The 19698-nt window shown below is 39.1% G+C and overlaps 1 protein-coding gene and 1 long non-coding RNA gene across 2 annotated transcripts in view; both read right to left on the bottom strand.

The window, feature by feature from the left end:
• Nucleotides 1-19698, bottom strand: part of LOC136775127 (probable serine/threonine-protein kinase dyrk2) — an 82858-nt gene that overhangs the window by 42451 nt on the left and 20709 nt on the right. The gene's annotated exons all lie outside the window — the stretch shown is intronic.
• On the bottom strand, nt 13106-17087 carry LOC136775137 (uncharacterized). The gene is made up of 3 exons (XR_010822893.1): nt 16961-17087; nt 14406-14631; nt 13106-13639 (listed from the first exon to the last, which is right to left on the bottom strand). It is a non-coding gene; the product is annotated as an uncharacterized lncRNA (long non-coding RNA).

Genomic DNA, 19698 nt, shown 5'->3' with positions numbered 1-19698 from the left:
GTATATAGACGTTGCTAAATCTCCAGGTTCTCTTCTCGTTAATCCCCGGTTATGGCAGTGTTGCGAAATGCGAGCAGCAGCGTGGCGACACTATGGATTCTCAACGTGGTAGACGATGGCAGTTGTAGACTAAGAAGTTTCAGTTTTTCTAGGCAGTGTGGAGGATAAGAAAGAGCAGAGCTCAGCACAGCACAGTACAGTACAACGTGCACTCTTGCCTGGCTGAGTGACTGACTGACTGACTGCTTTTCTTCGCTCGCTCACTCACGGCTCACGCTCGCTCACTCGCACGCTCGAAAGGCGTGGGCCCCCTCCACGCGGCCTCAACCACCAGCGCGCACGGCCAATCCCCAGCTTCGGCCAGTTCAGCCTCGCTTCGACACGGACAGCACGCACACGCGTCACCACCGAAACGTGCACACGACAGGCTTTGTGCCCGAGCTGCTCTGCTCTGCTCCGCTGCTGCGTGCGTTGTCTCTTTGCTCGCCAGCCTCTTGGGCAGCCTCGTGCAGCAGCTGCACAGCTGAGAGCAGCTCGCACAACCTTGTTTCTCTCTCTCTCTCTCTCTCTCCACATCTACGAGCACTCCTCTCCTCCAGTCCATTTTTTCTCCCTCTCGGTGTATAGTATCCTGCGCGGGGAGGGGGGAGAGACCAGTTTGTAAATTTGGAGCGCCGTGCAACGGTGTAAACAATCCCTCGCGTTTTTCCAGTAATTCGTCCATCTCCTCGCCAACAACGATTCAACGTAGGTCAGCGAAGGCGTTCTCTCGACCGGCGTCGAAACCGTCGAGCCATTACAGGCTGATTCAACGTTATTACTCCGAATTTGCATGATTTTACTCGGTAGCAAAGCAGTGCCAATTATGTCACGATCGATCATCATTATTATTAGCGTGGTTGTGCGGTTGGTCACTGCGCGGGACGTATCTCAATTACCGTGTATATCCCGGGGAAGTGGTTGGGGGACTAAAAACTGTGGCGAATCTTGGAAAAATAAATGGTGAAAGTTTGCCTCTTGCTTGGCGCCGTTTACCTTCGAGTCATGAGTGAAATGAATGCATCGGAGGATTTAATTCCCCGTGAAGTGGCTCGATATCTATGCTTGACCGTGGAGTCTCGTGGAGCGTTATTATTGTTATTATATACGGACTAAGATCGCGCGGCTCTAGCGTGCGCGCGCTCCCCAGCGTAGCGTCCGGTGTTGCCGAGATTTATCTCTCCAGCGTATACGAATCGCGCTTGTTTACATCTGCGACGCCGATCGAGTCATTTTACTCGGAAGTGCCTCTAAAATGCTAATGGAATATCCGAGAAATTTGATTGCGGCCAACGTTGTGGTTCGCGAGTGACACACACCAATGGTGAAAGTAACTCGTATCCCATCGGGTATCTCGCGAGGATATTAGCCAAGTCTCGAGGAGCGGAGCACACGAGCGTTCCTCGGCGAAGCGAGTGACGTAGCCTGGAGGGGGAAGGGGGGGGGGGGGGGTTTACTCGTAATTACCGTCGACGCACTACGAAAGCTGTAACGATAATAAAACTAATTATCCTTTAATTAGACACACTTTCGGGGGGGTACACCGTTAGTTCGAGAATCTCTCACCCCCCCCCCCCCTCCCCTCCTCCCCACAAACGTCCATTCTTATTAGACTGCGATAAATGCTGCTCTTCCCAGACTATATTTGCTCATAAACCCGCTTAATGCCCATTCTCGGAAACACCGTTGCTGCGTTAAAAAGTGGATTACGTAAAATCTGAAAGAAACTCGATCGTTGATTTTAATTCGTTATCCAACTGGCAAGGCACGCTGAATAATTACGACGGATTATCGGCTCTATCGAAAAGTGCTCGGCAATCATTTTAACCGACGGGAAGTCCAAAGTTACTTATTTCCAATGCCTCCACTATCGAGCATACATTTTCCAAGGAACAATTTAACTTTCACCGCGGACATATGAGTGTAACGCGGTAAATGTTGGTAATTCAATTCTCATTGTTTACCTTGGAATTTGTCGAACGTTTCGAAAGTCGCACGGTGCACTTTGGCAAACACGTGCAGCGCAGGCATGGCGCAAAGGAGCGAGCGTATTTATTGCCGGAAATTCTTTCTGATAAATTGGAACAGCTGACGAAAAAAATGTAAACACTCGAGTTCTCGGAATCAAACTCGCTTCTTTGAAAAATTGGTAAATTTATTCCGTTTGACCGCGGAAAATTTCGAGAACGCTCGAATCGAACCACCGATACACTAGGAATCGATACAATCGAAGCGTTGCATTGTAAACAATTCACAGACAGAATTACTCGGAGAAGAACCTTTATGAAAATACAAGAAAATTGAAACGCTCGTATTACACAGCGAGCGAGTGCGATAGCGTGTTTTCTCAAGTGATTTGTTTACATTTTTTTTCCTCCCTACTCTTCGCGTTCCCTTCAACCTAGCAACATCCAAGAATTTCTAAATTCTGAGAATCTCCGAGCGTCCAACGGAGCATTATGATTCGGTTAGCTGTAAATATATACACACACAATCTTTAAGAGTGAATAATCGGGGGGAAAAAATTGGGAAGCGATAAAACACGACAGTGTGATGGCACAGTAACACGATAACACAGATATAGTAGTAGGTCGGGCCAGCGGAGATTCCATTTCCCCTGCGTAAGAGCCATCGCCAAAATTCGCGCGCGCTCCTCTCGCTAGCGTGGAGGGGGGGGGGGGGGGGGTCGCTACCGGGCAAACCTTTCGAGCGTCTTTTGTTCTCTCGTTTATCGATCGTTCGCAATCCGCAAGTTCGACACCTCGACTTTCCACCGCCGTATAGATCCACGATACGGCTTGTTTTACGCTTCCGCGAAATCGCGTAAAAACATAATTGGCTGAAATTTCGCCATTATGTATAACCTAGCGCGCGCTACACTGTGGCTTATACATATATATGTATATATACAATACAGGTCTCTGCTAGCATTATCCTTCTCACCGTTATACACTGGTCGTTTCTCGTAAACTCGAACCTCGCGTGACCCAACCAAATTAGTCCCGCGCGATCTTTTCTCGCTCCTCAACGCATCGCGTTCACGCGTGATTATCGGATGAACGTACAGTTGTTTCCACTGAATTTTGTAAACCTGATATTTTGTTATTTAGCAAATTCAGACATTTTGCTTCTTCCGGTAAACTTTGCAGGTAACTCTAGTATATATATATATATATATATATATATACATAGAATAGCGATGAAAAATGTTAAATGTCACGTGGTACTCGGTGCACCTTCCCTTGGCCTTGCCGACCTTTCCCTTTTACCCCCACCACGCTAATGTACAGTCGTTGACAATAATTCAGCGGAATTTCGCTGCTGAAAGGGTGCACGCGCCTTGTATTTCTTTCGAGATACGATCGGGCCGAGTGAATTTTCCAGCGAAAACCTATTAGAGCTGTTTCGCAGGAGATAAGACACGCTTTTCTCTGTGGAAAAAAATTTAACGGGCTCGCGTATAAGCGAGCGGAGAGACAAGACGATGCAGCGTTGACGCGTTGGTCTCTGGAGAACCGAGTTTCTCTCTCTCTCTCTCTCTCTCTCTCTCTCTCTCTCTCTCTCTCTCTCTCTCTCTCGGGTGCATGGTACCTCGAAAACTAATCACGCTGTCCACATTAATTTCCTAACGTCTCTTCTCTCAACCACTTAAAACAGTACCCAACAACATAACCTAAAAAAAATTGTTTTTTAAAGAATTTTACATTTTAGAAAGCATATCGGAAAACTACAATCTAAATACATATATATTCGAGAGATCCGGATCGTTTCCAGATCTGGCTTTGTCACTCGTGACGTAACACAATAACCGGGAATTGGTTTGGTTATCTCGCGTCGAATCGTGACTCACGACGCGCTGTTTATTCCGTCTTACGTGCATGTATTTGCATGTGTGTGTGTGTACGAAAGCTAAAAAGAGGAATAACTGAATGAAAAGGCGCGACGACGAGTCTCGATGACGAGCAATCCCGAGAGGAGTGGGTGCTCCTACGAGAGTCGAGTTTCATGAATGAACTCGAGGATCGCGTTAAACACAAACTGTACATATATATATATATATGTAAAGGAGAGTTTGTCCGTATTGAGATTTAACCACTCGGATGGATGTTCGTGGTCACCGCGAACATTCCACCATGCACTGCTGCACCGATACGGAGAGAACCTGCTAATCACGCGCGGGATTAACGCCTCTCTCTCTCTTTCTCTCTTTCTCTCTCTCTCTCTCTATCTCTCTTTGGTGCACGGACGTCACAGCGACCGATCATTCAGCGATAATCCCACGACACACTGTACAGTCATATATATATGACTCCCCTGAGGAATAAGCATTATAAAATTTATGAGTCAAGCTGTGGAGAAGAGGAAAAAACGTGACGAATCGAAGCAATCGCGCGGGAAACCGGAAACGGAAAAAAATGGGATTTACATAAACGATCCTCTTAATTTTATATCTATATATATATATAGTAGGCTTTGTTACGAGGCAACACAAGTTTACATATATATGTTATCGAAGAGAAAAATAATTGCAAAATTGAAGCCAGGACGCACGATTGCACAGGAAGGAAAAGTATTGTCCTGCTAGTGCAATTGACGCGTCGTTTGGCCAATGATTGAAGCAATAACCGAGCTCCGTTTTCGCGCTACTCGATTCTTCAAACGCACTTGCGCAAATCACACGCGTCAATCTGCTCGACCTACCAACTCGTTGTTGTTCTTCTTCTTGCAGGATGTGTGTTGTGTATATATATTAGGGTGGTCGTTAAAAAAAAAAATTTTGACGGATCCCCAAAAACCACTAGTATTTGATGAGAAACTACAGTGGTTGAAACCTGTGGCCTGAAAAAATGATGAAAACACGTGCCTCATTGCGATCAAATATAATTTTTGAAGAATTTTACAGTTTTTCGCTGATAACTCATTAAATATTCGATTCTATGAAAAGTTGCATATAACCTTTTCTCTGAAGAATTAAATTCTACATAATAAAGGTTCTATACATTTTTCTTCTAGAATGCATACTAATCGAGATATTTCTGAAAAATCGATCCTCTTGTTCGTTTATACACATTATATTATTGACATATGCTCATATGAATAATTATTTTTAGTTTACCGTACAATTAACATATTTTATTAAATTAAGAGAAATAAAATGTGTAACTACAGCGAAATAAGAATAACTACTCATACGAGCATATGTCAACATAATGTGTATATAAACGAAAAAGAGGATCGATTTTTCAGCAATATCTCGATTAGTATGCATTCTAGAAGAAAAATGTATAGAACCTTTATTATGTAGAATTTAATTCTTCGGAGAAAAGGTTGTATGCATCTTTTCATAGAATCGAATATTTAATGAGTTATCAGCGAAAAACTGTAAAATTCTTCGAAAATTATATTTGATCGCAATGAGGCACGTGTTTTCATCATTTTTTCAGGCCGCAGGTTTCAACCACTGTAATTTCTCATCAAATACTAGTGTTTTTTAAGGATCCGTCAAAAACATTTTTTTTAACGACCACCCTAATATATATATATATAGTATTCGTGTAGCGCGTAAGAAATTGTTGCTGCTGCAATAATACTGCGTGTGTGTGTGTGAGTGAGGTCGTGGCTCGCACACCACGCACGACATTCAAATCGATTCGCAGTGCGAGTAACTGGATAATATTTATAGGTTTCAACAGCTTCGATATTCCTCCTCAATGAGCGTAGGACAATGTTCTATTGATGACAACATATATATATATCTCTCGTGACTTTTCTCAGATTTTTCTGCTTTAAAACTTTACGAAGAGGGAACGTGGCGAAGAGTTCGGGCACGAGTCGCTTTAAAGGTCAAGAGTTCCTTGATGAGTAATTAAATCCATAATGTTAGTTTCTTTAAATATTTTTTTTTGTCAATGCTTCCTGAATATATATATATATATATATATATGTGTGTGTGTGTGTGTGTGAGTGAGTGAGTGTAAAGACTAAGAACAAATCAGACCGCGAATCTGAATGACCAACCAAGTGATTGTTGTGTTGTAGAATATGCTATGTGTGTGTGTGTGTAAAGCATAATAAGAACAAATCAGACCGCGAATCTAAATGACCAACCAAATGATTGTTATTGTTGCAGAATGTGCTACATATCTATATTTCACAGTCATACAGCGTGTAAGAAATTGTTGCTGCTACAATAATACTCTGTGTGTGTGTGTGGAGTCGTAGCTCATTGCACACAACATACGAAAATTCAAAGCGTTTCATAGTGTAAGCAACTGGATAATATATTGATTTCAACAGTTTCGATATTCCTCCTTCGTACATTGAACGTAGGTCAATGTTTTATTGATGACAATATGCATCTCTTGAAATTTCTCAGATTTTTCTACTTGAAAACTTTATGTAGAAGAAACGTGTTGAAAACTTCGAGTACAACTCGATTTAAAGGTGAAGAACACTCTAATGAACAATTGAATCAATAATGTTTTTCTCTTTACAAATTTTAGATAGCCAATCTTTTGTGTCCTATGCTATATATATATATATATATAAATGAATGTGAAGAAGAAAAAGAACAAATTAGACCTACGAATCTGAATGACCAACCAATAGACTGTTATTGCTGCAGAATGTGCTATATATATATATATGTATATCTCAGTCATATAGCGCGTTATAAATTGTTGCTGCTGCAATAATACTATGTATATGTATATGTGAGTGTGTGTGTGTGTGTGTGTGTGTGTGTGTGGATTCATAGCTCATTGTACCCCACGTATGAAAATTCAAAGCGATTCACAGTGTATGCAACTGGATAACATATATATATAAAGATTTCAACACAGTTTTGATATTCTTCCTCCGTGCATCGAACGCAGGCCAATGTTCTATCGATGACATATGCATCTCGTAGGTTTTCTCTGTCTTCTCCACTCGAAACCCGACAAAGAAGAAAAACGTGAGGAATCATCAGCATTTTTATCCACTCGAGTACGAGTAGCTTTAAAGGTCACGAGCAATTAAACCTCCAATGTTTTCTACTTCAGACATTTTGGCTGGTCAATGTTTCGTGACCAGTGTCATATATATATATATATATATGTATATGATGGGAGCGTGGAGAAGGATGAGAGGAAAGCACACGGAGCGAAATTGACCGTGGACTTTTCTGACCTACTTGCTTGCATAATTAATTTGTCTTCGTTGAGCAGCTTTTTCTACCAACACACGCCACTCTCATTGGATGTTGGCGAACGAAACCATGCCATGCTCGTAAATTTACTTAATGGCGAATCGTCTTCTCGAAAATTTTACACTTCTTAATTATTTTATTACGAGTTCTTTTGAGGTTGAAAAAAAAGTGTTTTTTTGATTTTGGAAATTTATCCACTTTCCATTATATATGTATCACGAATCTGACACGTGGATGGATGTGGAACAAAGTTACTGGATCGAGGAATTGAACTTTTAATGGAACATCTGAAGTGAACGTGAGAAACGTTGCTTGACGAATTTGTATATGAAATAATTAAAGCAGTTTAGTTGATCATTTAAAATTGTTAATTGGATAGTTTGATATTATTGATAATTTGTTTATTAAATTATGCACCATGTCAAGGTCATAAATTGACTTAATATCGAATCTTCTTCTGGAAATTTTTCACTTCCTCTTTATTTCATTACAAATTGTATCGCAATCTTAAAAAAAGAAACAAACATTTCTTCGACTTTGAAAATCAATCAACTTTCCACCCTACGTCACGAATCCGACACGTGGATGGAAACTGGAACAAAGTTACCGGATCGACTCGTCGATCTTCCAATAGCAAATCAAACACTTGCATCATAAACATTGTTTCGCAAAAATTCACCTATAAAAAAAAATTCTTTTTTATTATTTACAACTAACAATTATATATAATTAAAAATTACCGCAAATAATTTACAAATTAAATAAAAAAAAATCACAATTATTCTCTCCAAGTGTACACACACATACATACATCGAAAGATTTTAGCGAGGAGGATGAGGATGGTGCAACGACTGGCCAATTGCAATTCGCTGATAAATAAGTTTATTCGAGGCTTCGCGATTTCTCCTGTACTCTCTTTGTCACTTTGTTACGACGGATTGACAGCAATTGAACGCACATGCGAGGATGGACGCGATAATCGTTTTATGCACATGCATATATATATATATAGAAACTACGATATATTCAACATTTGTCGCAACTCGTCTTTTTCTCGCCCATAAATCTCTTATATATATATATATATATATATATCGTGGCTATTATCAAACGAACGAAGCGGTTATTGCAAAAATTCATACATTACCTACACGTACAAACATATATATATATTTAAAAAAAATGAAGAGTCCAACAAACGCGACTCTTGGAAATTCAATGATAATGACGAGCTATGCATAATGATATTCTTTCATCGATTTATCTCGCGTGGAACGAGTTATCTATGACCCCCCCCCCCCCCCTCCTCCTCTTCTCTTTACACATCATCCCTCTCTCTCACAGACACGAAGAAATAATCACTTTGCGTCCCGCAGGAAAATGTGTGGTTTTCGATAAAGTCAACGCGTAGCCTCGAATCGCGACAACAATTTATCTCTTCCATTTGCACTTTCTCATCTCGACCATATATGTATGTGTGTGTGTGTGTGTGTGAATAAAGCTTTAATCGTTTCAACGGACCATTTTAACAAGCTGCCTGCCTCTTTGCTGCAAAGGACCAAACGTAAAATTACACCGAGCAGCTTGGGTTTATCGTTGGATGCTAAAAGACACACACACACACACACACACACACACACACACACAGATTATTAATGCGCGTCCACCCTCCTAACAACATTCTTTCGACGATGCCATTAATTACGACGTCGCTCTGGCCAATCGATAATCGAGAGAAATATTGTTTGGTTCAGTGAAAAAATTCACCATCAATCATTTTTGCAAGAATTCTATATATATATATATATATATATATATATATGTATATGTAGTGCGTCTGGCTCACCGTGGAAAACTTGACGCTGAGGAACTCGCAGTATTTCACCAGAAATTTCATTTCGATCTTCTCTTGACGATCATCAAACTCGAGGTTGGGTTCATCCAGTTTTTATGCTAGTGATATTCCTGTTTATTCGTCCAGTTGTTATACTAGTGATGTTCTTGATTATTCATCCATGATGCTTCCTCAATTTTATTTTTTATGTATGTGTAGGTATAGTAGTGGTCGTGTAGTTGTGATGCATAGGTTCTTTCAATACAGTCGATCCAGAGAAATTTATCAGTCAACTGGATGATGTGTTCATCCAGATTTTATGCTAGTGATATTTCTGATTATTCATCCAGATTTTATGCTAGTGATATTTCTGATTATTCATCCAGTTTTTATGCTAGTGATATTCCTGGTTATTCATCCAGTTTTTATGCTAGTGATATTCCTGATTATTCATCCAGTTTTTACACTAGTGATGTTCTTGATTATTCATCCATGATGCTTCCTCAATTTTATTTTTTATGTATGTGTATAGGTATAGTAGGGGTAGTGTAGTAGTGATGCACAAGTTCTTTCAATAGAGTCTATCCAAAGAAATTTATCAGTCAACTGGATGATGTGTTCATCCAGATTTTATACTAGTGATATTTCTGATTATTCATCCAGTTTTTGTTAGCGATATTCCTGATTATTCATCCAGTTTTTATGCTAGCGATATTCCTGGTTATTCATCCATTTTTATGCTATTGATATTCCTGATTATTCATCCATGGTGCTTCCTCAATTTTATTTTCTATGTATGTGTAGGTATAGTAGTGGTAGTGTAGTTGTGATGCACAAGGTATTTCAGTACAGTCGATCCAGAGAAATTTATCAGTCAACGAGTTTAAATCGAGCCGAGTCGATAGAATCACTCGCTTTAGTGTCTCTGATATAATAACATTGGTTGTAGACTCTTAAAGATAACTACTGATTACTCGATTAACTTTTATTTTGTATTCTATATATATATATATATATATATAAAGTTGCAGTTTTTTAGTTAATCCAAATTTAATTTTAAAAAATTTGGGTTGATCTCAGAACTCTCATTGGAAAATAATTAATTATCTAAATATTGTCGAATCTCATCAAATTACTCTTTTAACTATAAATATACGTATAAATTTATAGATAAACGAATTTTACTCAGAGAAATCTCAAATCGAATCAAGAGAATCACAGCAAACACAACATACAAGTTTTAATTCGCGTTGTATCGTAGATAACCGTTCAGATTACACGTAGCATTTCTTTTTTTTTATCCCTCTGAAACTTTAGAACAACGAAACTGCGCGAGCGATTAAGAACGAACGACGATTTGGAATTAATCGGGAGGAAGCGGAAGTTGTTCGGTGATCGTTGGACGATATCGAATGTTCATCAAAAACAGCTGCTTCGCTAATTACCGATATTAAATTCTACTACGAACAATTTTCCAACTAAAGGAACGATCAACTTTTTTTTGTTTTATTCTCAGCACTTCGCTAAGCACGAAGAATGACGAATAAAAAATATATAAGAAATTTTCATTGCGCTATAAACAAAACTCGATAGAAAAAAACTTATGATTTCGATTTATATATATATATATATATATATATATATATATGTCAACTATGAATTGCATTGGTCAATTCTACCACGACCAATTTTCTGATTAAAGGAAAAATCAATTTTTTTCAAATCTCAGAACTTCAAAAAATACGAAGAATGACGAATAAAAACATTGTATACAATTGTAAGAAAAAACTTTCACTGCGTTATAAACAAAAATCTTGATAAAAAAAAACTCATAATTTCGGTTTACATATATATGACAACTGCGAATTTGATAAACACACGAAGAATTCCACCGTATCGGATTCCTCGCGAGGAATGTTCGAGCGGTACGCGCACGCACTTAGACAGTGGATCGAACAGCTGATCGTTTACCGACCGATCGAGTCGCGAAGCGCGAGGGTTGCTTTTCGAGCACGCTGGAAAAGAAGAGACTCTCTGGCTTTGCACTCGATTAGCCGTTGGCGAGTCTTACGCAATTCTAGAGCTGCGCGAGTGTATCCGTCACGACTCACCAGAAGCATTAGTACTGCACCTTTGTACACAGAGAATTTTAGGGGGTCGCGCGTTTATTTACGGTACTACGACGCACCAAACTGTGTTTTCTTTCAACGACTCTCTCTCTCGTTCTAGGACTCCCCCCTTCTCCCCTCCGAGCGATGAATCGACCCCCAAGTGCCTGTTATTCGCTCGCAGCCACTCGAGAGCCAGCCAGTCTCCTCGCGACTCCCCCCTCTACCCCACTTGCACCGCTCAAACTATATATATATATATATATATACACGCCACGCTAGCTTGTCAATAAACTCGCGAGAATATTCTCAAAGCTCGTTCGCGCGTTAAATATTCCATTAGCTCGAAATTGAATAATTATATACATGTGTATATGTAGTATCGCACAATTTGCTACGATTTCACTGCTGACGCGAATTCGCAGCGCGCCGGGGTCCGAAAGTCCAGGGAAAGTTGAGACGCGCGTGCGAGGCTCGCGGAATGTTTAACGATGCGCCGTTATTCGCGCGAGTTTCCACTGACCAATGACGTTGCGTCGGGAGGGGAGACCGATGCACCTAACTGGAGGAATTCCCAAGCGATGAGACGCCTTTGGATCGCGGTTTTATTAGGTGGTTGCGTAACTCTAACCCCGCGCGTTGCAGGGGAATGCAGTGGACGCGTCTCTCTCGTGGAATTAGGTCCCTCAGCGCCGTGCCAGAAACCAAAATAACAGCTGGGAAAAATTGCTTGAACACTCCTGTGCTCTCCGCGTTCCGTGTGTGCATGACCCTACCTAAATTTCTCTCTCTCTCTCTCTCTTACGTTCTCGACGAGAGAGTTGGCGACATTTTGGAAATTGTGGTTTATTGCGAGGGTCACTGATCGATTGATGGCATGGGAGATGTTTATTTTGTAAATGTTATTATTTTTAATTATACTGATTTTTTTGAAGTGTTTATATATATGAAGAATAATTTAAAAAGTGCTTTATTTATGTTTATATTGAAGATGCGAGTTTTGTATAAATAAGATTATTTAAATTCTAGTCATTTTTGTACAATTTTGATAACACCGAAGAATAACTTAAAAATTGCTTTATTTACATTTTTATTGGAGATGCTTACTTTGTAAATAAAACTATTTTAATTTCTGGTGCTTCTTTTTGTAATGTTGATATTCAGAAGAATTACTTAAAAAAAGTTTTTCCTACACTTATAATGGAGATGTTTATTTGTTAAATATTATTACTGTAAATGATGTTGTTTTTTTGTAATGTTGATATACATGGAAGAATAAACTTAAAAAAGGTTTTATTTACGTTTGTGTGTATCGTACTGAGGTACTGTATTAACGATTCCTCGAAATGGAACTTTTCTTTCTTCAAAGTTCCTATAGACTGCAAGTAAACAAGTTTTAATTCACCAGAAACACTTGTAGTCACTTTGTACAAATTACAAAGTTTGTTGAACCGAAGAAATAAAAGTATCCACGGATCACGCGTTGTAATTACAAAAGTTTATAATGGAAAAAACAAATCTTTTCGTAATTTATGTAAAGTTACTAACAGTTTTTATATTAAATTCAAATTTTTGAATTTCAAGTGTATACCACCAGTGAGTATAGCTAATGGAAACAATGTTTTTTTATTAAAAAAAATGCGTCTGGCTCTTTTAACCAAAGTTTCCTATTACAGGCCCTATTTTTTATAATCCTCACTGAAAACAATTTTATATTATTTTTTAAGCAATTTTATAGGAGTTATTCGTGTTATCAATAAACTAATTTTATTGATAACAAAAATAACTGTTTTAATAGGGTGAAAAATAATGTAAAATTTGTCTCAATGTACACATAGAAAGGAACTCCTACAAGAGTGTCAACCAACCCCTAATATAATGGAATTAGATCTTTTCTCATGTCTAGGATAGCCTAGGACAACTGCTCACGAGATTAGGCTGCAGTTGTGTAATTAATTAATAAATTATCAAATGATCCATAATATCAATAAATTAATTTATCAACCTCACGAACAATTGTTAATAAACTAAAAAAAATCTAAAAATTCCTTAGTGGATCTGTGAAAAGAGCTCCTACAAGGGGCCAACCGATCCCTAATAGAATTACATCTCCTTTAACGTCTAGGATAGCCTAGCACAACTGCGCACGAGATTTAGCTGTCCACACACACACACACACACACTTGTAACCACTATCGAAGCCTTACGCGCCTTATTCCCAATAACGCGCAACGATACGTGCTTCTTTCAGCAACTTGTACCGCGTGTCGTTGCCCATTTTTCTTCCAGGAATCGCCTCGTCGATTCTCGGATCAAAAGTAAGTGTCCTGCGAGATTCTTTTTTTTGAAGAACGAAGGAACTCGACCGCGAAACGGATCTCGTTTCGCATCCTCAAAGCACAAAGAGAGCCTCGTCTTCTTTTTCCTCTTCTTCTTTTTCCTCTTCTTCTTCATCCTTGCTCGACTACCTTTTACGGCAATATTAATTATCAAGCACTCTCTGCATTTGGAACAATGCCTCGCACAGCTTAGCTTCCGCTCGCCTTCCAATACTAAATAGTCTATTTTATTTTACGCACAATTAATCCGAGTTTTAAGAACTACGCAAATGCTTCTTATCGATACTTTAATTTCTGTTTAAATTTTTTTTTTTTAAATAATTGGTTGTGGCTTGGAATAATCGATATTATTGATTAGGAAAGAGTATATTGGAGAAGTTTGTATTTTAGAAGGATCAACTTTATTGATTGTTAGAGAGTTAAGTAGGAAAAATTTATATCTTAGAATCATCGATTTTATTGATTATTATAGAGTTAGATGGAAGAAATTTATATCTTGGAAAGATCTTCTTTATTCATTATTAAAGAATTTATATGAAAAATTTAGATCTTGGAACGATCGGTATTATTGGTTATTAAAGAGGATATATGAGAAATTTATATTTTAGAATGATCGACATTATTGATTGTTAAAGAGTTAAATAGGAGAAATTTATATCTTAGAATGATCGATAATACTGATTATGAAAGAGTATATATGACAATTTTATATTTCAGAATGATCGACATTATCGATTGTTGAAGAGTTAAATACGAGAAGTTTATATTTTAGAAAAATTAACATTATTGATTATTAAAGAAGATATATGAGAAATGTACATTTTAGAATGATCGACATTATTGATCGTTAAAGAGTATTAAGAGAAATAAGGAACAATGTTATTTTGATATTTACCAGAATATCTTGCAGAGAGACCGGCATTAGTGAACACGTGGACTTTGCTTGCGAAGGAGATTGGCCTCCTCTCTTTCCCCTCCAATTCCTCCTCTTAGCGTCCACATAAACCCGCAATAACTCAGCAAGATTTTACCGAGCGTCTCTCACTCTCTTCCTCTACCTCCTTCTGCCAGATTTACTCGCGAAACTAAGCACCGAGCACTTTCGCGTTAACGAACACGCTCTGCAATTGACACACTTTTAATTACTTTCCTTAATTAAATGTGATCGTTAAATTTCTCTCCAGTCAACTCGACTCCACTCGACCATTTACCCAATTCCAGGAACACGCGCGTCCTCCTTATCGCACGCTCCCTTCTTCCTTCTAACGCCCAAAATTTAACGATGCACTAATTTTTTTATTCAACCTGTATATGCATATATACAGGGTTAGCCAGATAAAATGTCTTAGGCCATGGACATAAAATGCTTCTTAACCTCGTAACTATAATAAATAACAATTTTTGTTATAAGGTCATTTTGAGGCGTTTTTTGATTTGCGTTCAAAAAGACCTTATAACAAAAATTACTATTTCTTGTAGTTACGAAGTAAAGAAGCATTTTATGTCCATGACCTGAGTCATTTTATCTGGCTAACCCTGTATATATGTATATATAGAGGTAGATACAAACAGACCATCTACCTAATTTCTGGAGAGCGCTCGATTCTTTTTACCGCCAAAAATTTACCGATGCACTAATTTTTTCATGCATCCTCTATATACATGTATATATATATAGACCGACCGTCTGCCAAATTCCAAGAACACGCGTACCCTCGAAAGCGCACCCGGTTGTTTCTAACATAAAAAATTTACCAATACACTAAATCCTTTTATTCAACCTGTATATACATATATATATATATATATATATAGACCGCTTTGTTCTCGATTTCGAATAGATTGATTCACGCGTATGGTTCACTTATCCGGTCGAGTCATCGAGAGCGCGTATTTACCTGCCGAGAATTCGTGGAAAAACCTCTCGAGAAAGACGACCGGAAGAAAGTTCGACGAGCACTGACTCGTTCGGATTTCGCGCGAGCCTCGCTCACCGGCGAGTATATTGGATTAAATCGCGGTGTGTACGCGTCGCTGCGTCCTCTCTTACGTGCATCTACGTATTCCGCATATAATCCAATATGGCGCTATCTGGAAACACGAATGTGCAACGAGGGACAAAGGAGGAGCAAACGTCGCACGAGAAACGTGACTTTCGCGCGAGAAACAGAAAGAATATTTCCCGTGCTGCTGCTACGCGGCCACCGTGCCACCCAATCTCCCCCCCCCCCCCCCTCCTCCCCCCTTCGCGGAACTCCAGACTTGACGAGAGAGCAAACCTCACAATTTTATTAGTAAACACAACGCAGTCCCATTGCAAAAGAATCGTGAAAGAAAATGTTTAACGAAACTCCCGAATGACACTGATATCTCTCGAAGCAAACAGGTTCTTTCGTCACTATCGAAACAAAGAAAAAGACAAAGAAATTGTCAGCGTGTTATTACGATGAACCCTTATGCGAAAACGTTGACGAAGAGCGCGAGCGTGCAGAGACACGAATGCTTGTTTATCTTCTACAAGAAAGTTAATTGATACTCGGTTTCCTGGTATTAATGGGTCTGTTGTCCTTTGCTTCCAAGTACGTTCCAAAGCCACTCTATATATATATATATATATATATTAAGAATACTGTGACAAAAGGTGATGAAGTTTTGGTCCAACGAAAGAATCGATAACTCATCGATCGTGTCAAGCAATTATTTAAAGATGGACCCGAGGACACTTACAAGAGTACACACACACACACACACACACACACACACAATTACTCAACGTACACTTTGCTCCCCATAACAAGGAGATACTGAAAAAATCACGACGGATTCTCTGACTAATCCACGCGAGACAAGAACACGCGCGTTTTCAACGATTAATTATGCCAATGATTCGTCGAATGCCAATCAGTCATCGGATTTTATGTCTCGCTTAGACCGAACGAGCTACTCGATGCACTAGCAACATCTGCCAAGCTCGTATAATCCATTCCACGAGCTTCTTCCGCTATTACAAGAAGAGGCACGAACAGAAACCATCGTAGAAACATTTCCAATCGATATTACTCAACGCACTCCTCTATCCACAGACTGAATTAAACGCTCGTTCACTTCTAGAAGCTCCTCGACATAACTGTGACTCGTGAGTTATGACTACCATTTGTCTTTGGATATTATATATATATATATATATACATACACTGTATTTATTACTACATCCAAACAATTTCCATTGTCAAACCTATAGCATCGATTCCAGCGAATTCTTTGTAAACAAAGATCTCTTTTTGTTTATAATTCACTCCCAGAACTCTTCGCACTTTTTCCAAAGACTTACGCTGTATTTACATTTTATTTTCACGACTTCTTGGAAAGCAGCGCGTTTTATTGGACTCGGCGTAAATGGTCGAGTTGTCGATTGGAGACTCTTAAGAATTATTCGTAAATAAATACTACCTATGTATAGGTTGTTTGATACAAAATGGCGTGCGTCAGGATTTATTTACTGCAGTGTTACGAACGTTTTCTCGGCCAAGAAGAGAGTTGCGGGGAAGAACTTCTCGCGAGCGACGACACGTCTTTCGGGAAGAATGGTCAGGCGAGCACTGCGGTCGCGCAGCCCAATATAAGCACGCAGCATTTACTCGTGGCATACGAGAACCTGCACGAGCGCACACGCACGCAACCATCGGAGTACATCGATTCGTAACCATCGGTGCAGTGTCTCTTCATAATCCGACGGATCTTTGCATTTGGATTTTTGCTTCGTGGAAGTAAGTTTTCAGCAACGATGCGTATTGATAATGATGATCCAAGTGGAGGTTGAAGATTTTAGGAACGTTCCGTTTAATAGTGATCAGGGTGGAGTTTCAAGAATCAAATGAACTGTGAGGGGACAAGATGCGTTGAACGGTGCATATATAGGAGGAACATAGCGTTAATCCAAACACTTCCGGTGTTTCCGAAATTTTACATACCCCAATGGTAAACGGTGTCCAGGGAACATCCTCAGTATATCTAATGGACATCTGGATATCCTCGTAATATTCTAAGGATATTCTGGAGGTGTTTTTGATGTTAGGATACCTGACTCTTTTTAATAAAGGAAGAATGCTCAGCGGTGTCTCTGGATTATCTAACGAATCTTTCCATTAGGATTGACTTTTACAGGAACTCTTCATTTGCTGAAGGAATTTTTCAGCAACGATCTGTAGAATAATGATCCTAGTGCAGTTTAAAGGTTTTTTAATAAGGGAAGAATACTCCTCGGTGTCTCTGGATTATCTAATGAATCTTTCCATCAGGATTGACTTTTACAGGGACTCTTCATTTATGGAAGGAATTGCTTAGCAACGATCAGTAGAATAATGAGCCGAGTGCAGTTTCAAGATTTCATTTACGATCCATATGATATTCATCCGAGCGAAACTCCAAGAACTCAACCAGTTGCTAAAGGACAAAGTATTTTGGACGTTGGATGAGGAAAACATAGCGTTGTTCCGATGACTTCCGGTGGCTCCAAAATATTACACACCTTCCTCATCTTAATAAAAGAAAGCACTCATCGGTATCCGAATATTTGAACCAATCTATCCATTTTCGCAAAAAAAAAAAAATGTTCAGCAACGATTCATATAAATGGAGTTCCAAGAACTCAACCAGTTGCCTGAGAACAAAGTACTGTGGACATTGCATGGGAAGAACATAGCGACCATAGCGTTGTTCCGAGGACTTCCGGTGGCTCCAAAATATTACACACCTTCCTCATCTTAATAAAAGAAAGCACTCATCGGTATCTGAATATTTGAACGAATCTTTCCATTTTCGCAAAAAAAAATGTTCAGCAACGATTCATATAAATGGAGTTCCAAGAACTCAACCAGTTGCCTGAGAACAAAGTACTGTGGAAATTGCATGGGAAGAACATAGCGACCATAGCGTTGTTCCGAGGACTTCCGGTGGCTCCGAAATAGTATACATACCTGAGTCTTCTTAATAAGGGAAGAACCCCCTCCCCCTACCATTCCTCCACCTCGCCATCCGGCTGGACCACCTTCGGACTTTTATCCTCGCTGTCGACCGTTCAAGGTCGGACTCTCACGGTTTGAAATACGAAATCACGCGCGTCAGCGTGGGACAAATATCGAAGGTGCGCTCCCGGAAGACTGGGAAATGGCAGGTCCCTTTTTTGGCTCACGCTCGTCTCGAGGATCCTGACCTTGAGGCGCTGCAGATCCGCCATAAATTTAACATCGGTCGTCTCGCCATAAACATGCAAATCGAGGGACCTCGATTTTATTATTTTCTTCTCGCCTTTTTATCGGTCAACCGTACCAAAGTCTCAACCTCGACGCTCCATGTATATATATATATATATATATATAGGTTCTTTCGATGGATTTCTCGGCACCGCGACAAAGAACCGGAAGTCGCAATTTATCAGCTGTAATAAACCGGAAGTCCACTGATAATTCGCCAAAAAGACCAGAAACCCGAGTGATGAGACAATGGAGATTGCGATTGAAAAGGATTTTACATCAGGAGGAAGACATTAAGGATGTAAATGAGAGTGGAAGTAATTAACGACGAAGCGCGCGAGATCTGCGCAATACGGAAGATGTATTTGCCTGTACATACTGACACAATCGCATGTAATTAAGACGAGGAGACGGGAATGTGTGACTGTGCATGTGTGTGTGTGCTATCGGTGCTATATATATGTGTAAGTAAATTTTGTCATTTTTCCAGGAGTTTTGTCATATATCTATATATATATATTTGCAGTGTTAAAAATAAAAAGTGTACGAGTGAGATTTATGGTATTTAATAATGATTAAACATTTACCAATTAAAATACGCGTTAATTAATTATTAACAAAATTGTAAGGTGATGTGAATTATTGGAGAGGACAGATGGAATTAAGAATTCCATAATAATATATATATATATATATATAGTTACCAGAGTAAAGATGAGAACGTAGGAAAAAAAATGAAAACATAAAACACATGCAGGTACAACTTTTTTATTCTTAAGACGATATATATAGCATTACGCGTTTTCATTTATTTACATATACATGTATTAGTATAAATACGAAGCAAATAAATGAAGACGAGTCACTTAGTCCTGTTTATTTGCAACTGAAGAACATCGTTCAAGAACGTCCGCACAGTGTGATTAGAATATTCAA

This window comes from Prorops nasuta, unplaced genomic scaffold (assembly GCF_024137725.1).
Source record: "Prorops nasuta isolate Cenicafe-Biocafe unplaced genomic scaffold, Cenicafe_Pnas_1.2 PNAS00007, whole genome shotgun sequence".
Lineage (NCBI taxonomy): Eukaryota > Metazoa > Arthropoda > Insecta > Hymenoptera > Bethylidae > Prorops > Prorops nasuta.
This window is presented reverse-complemented; position numbering and strand designations above follow the sequence as displayed.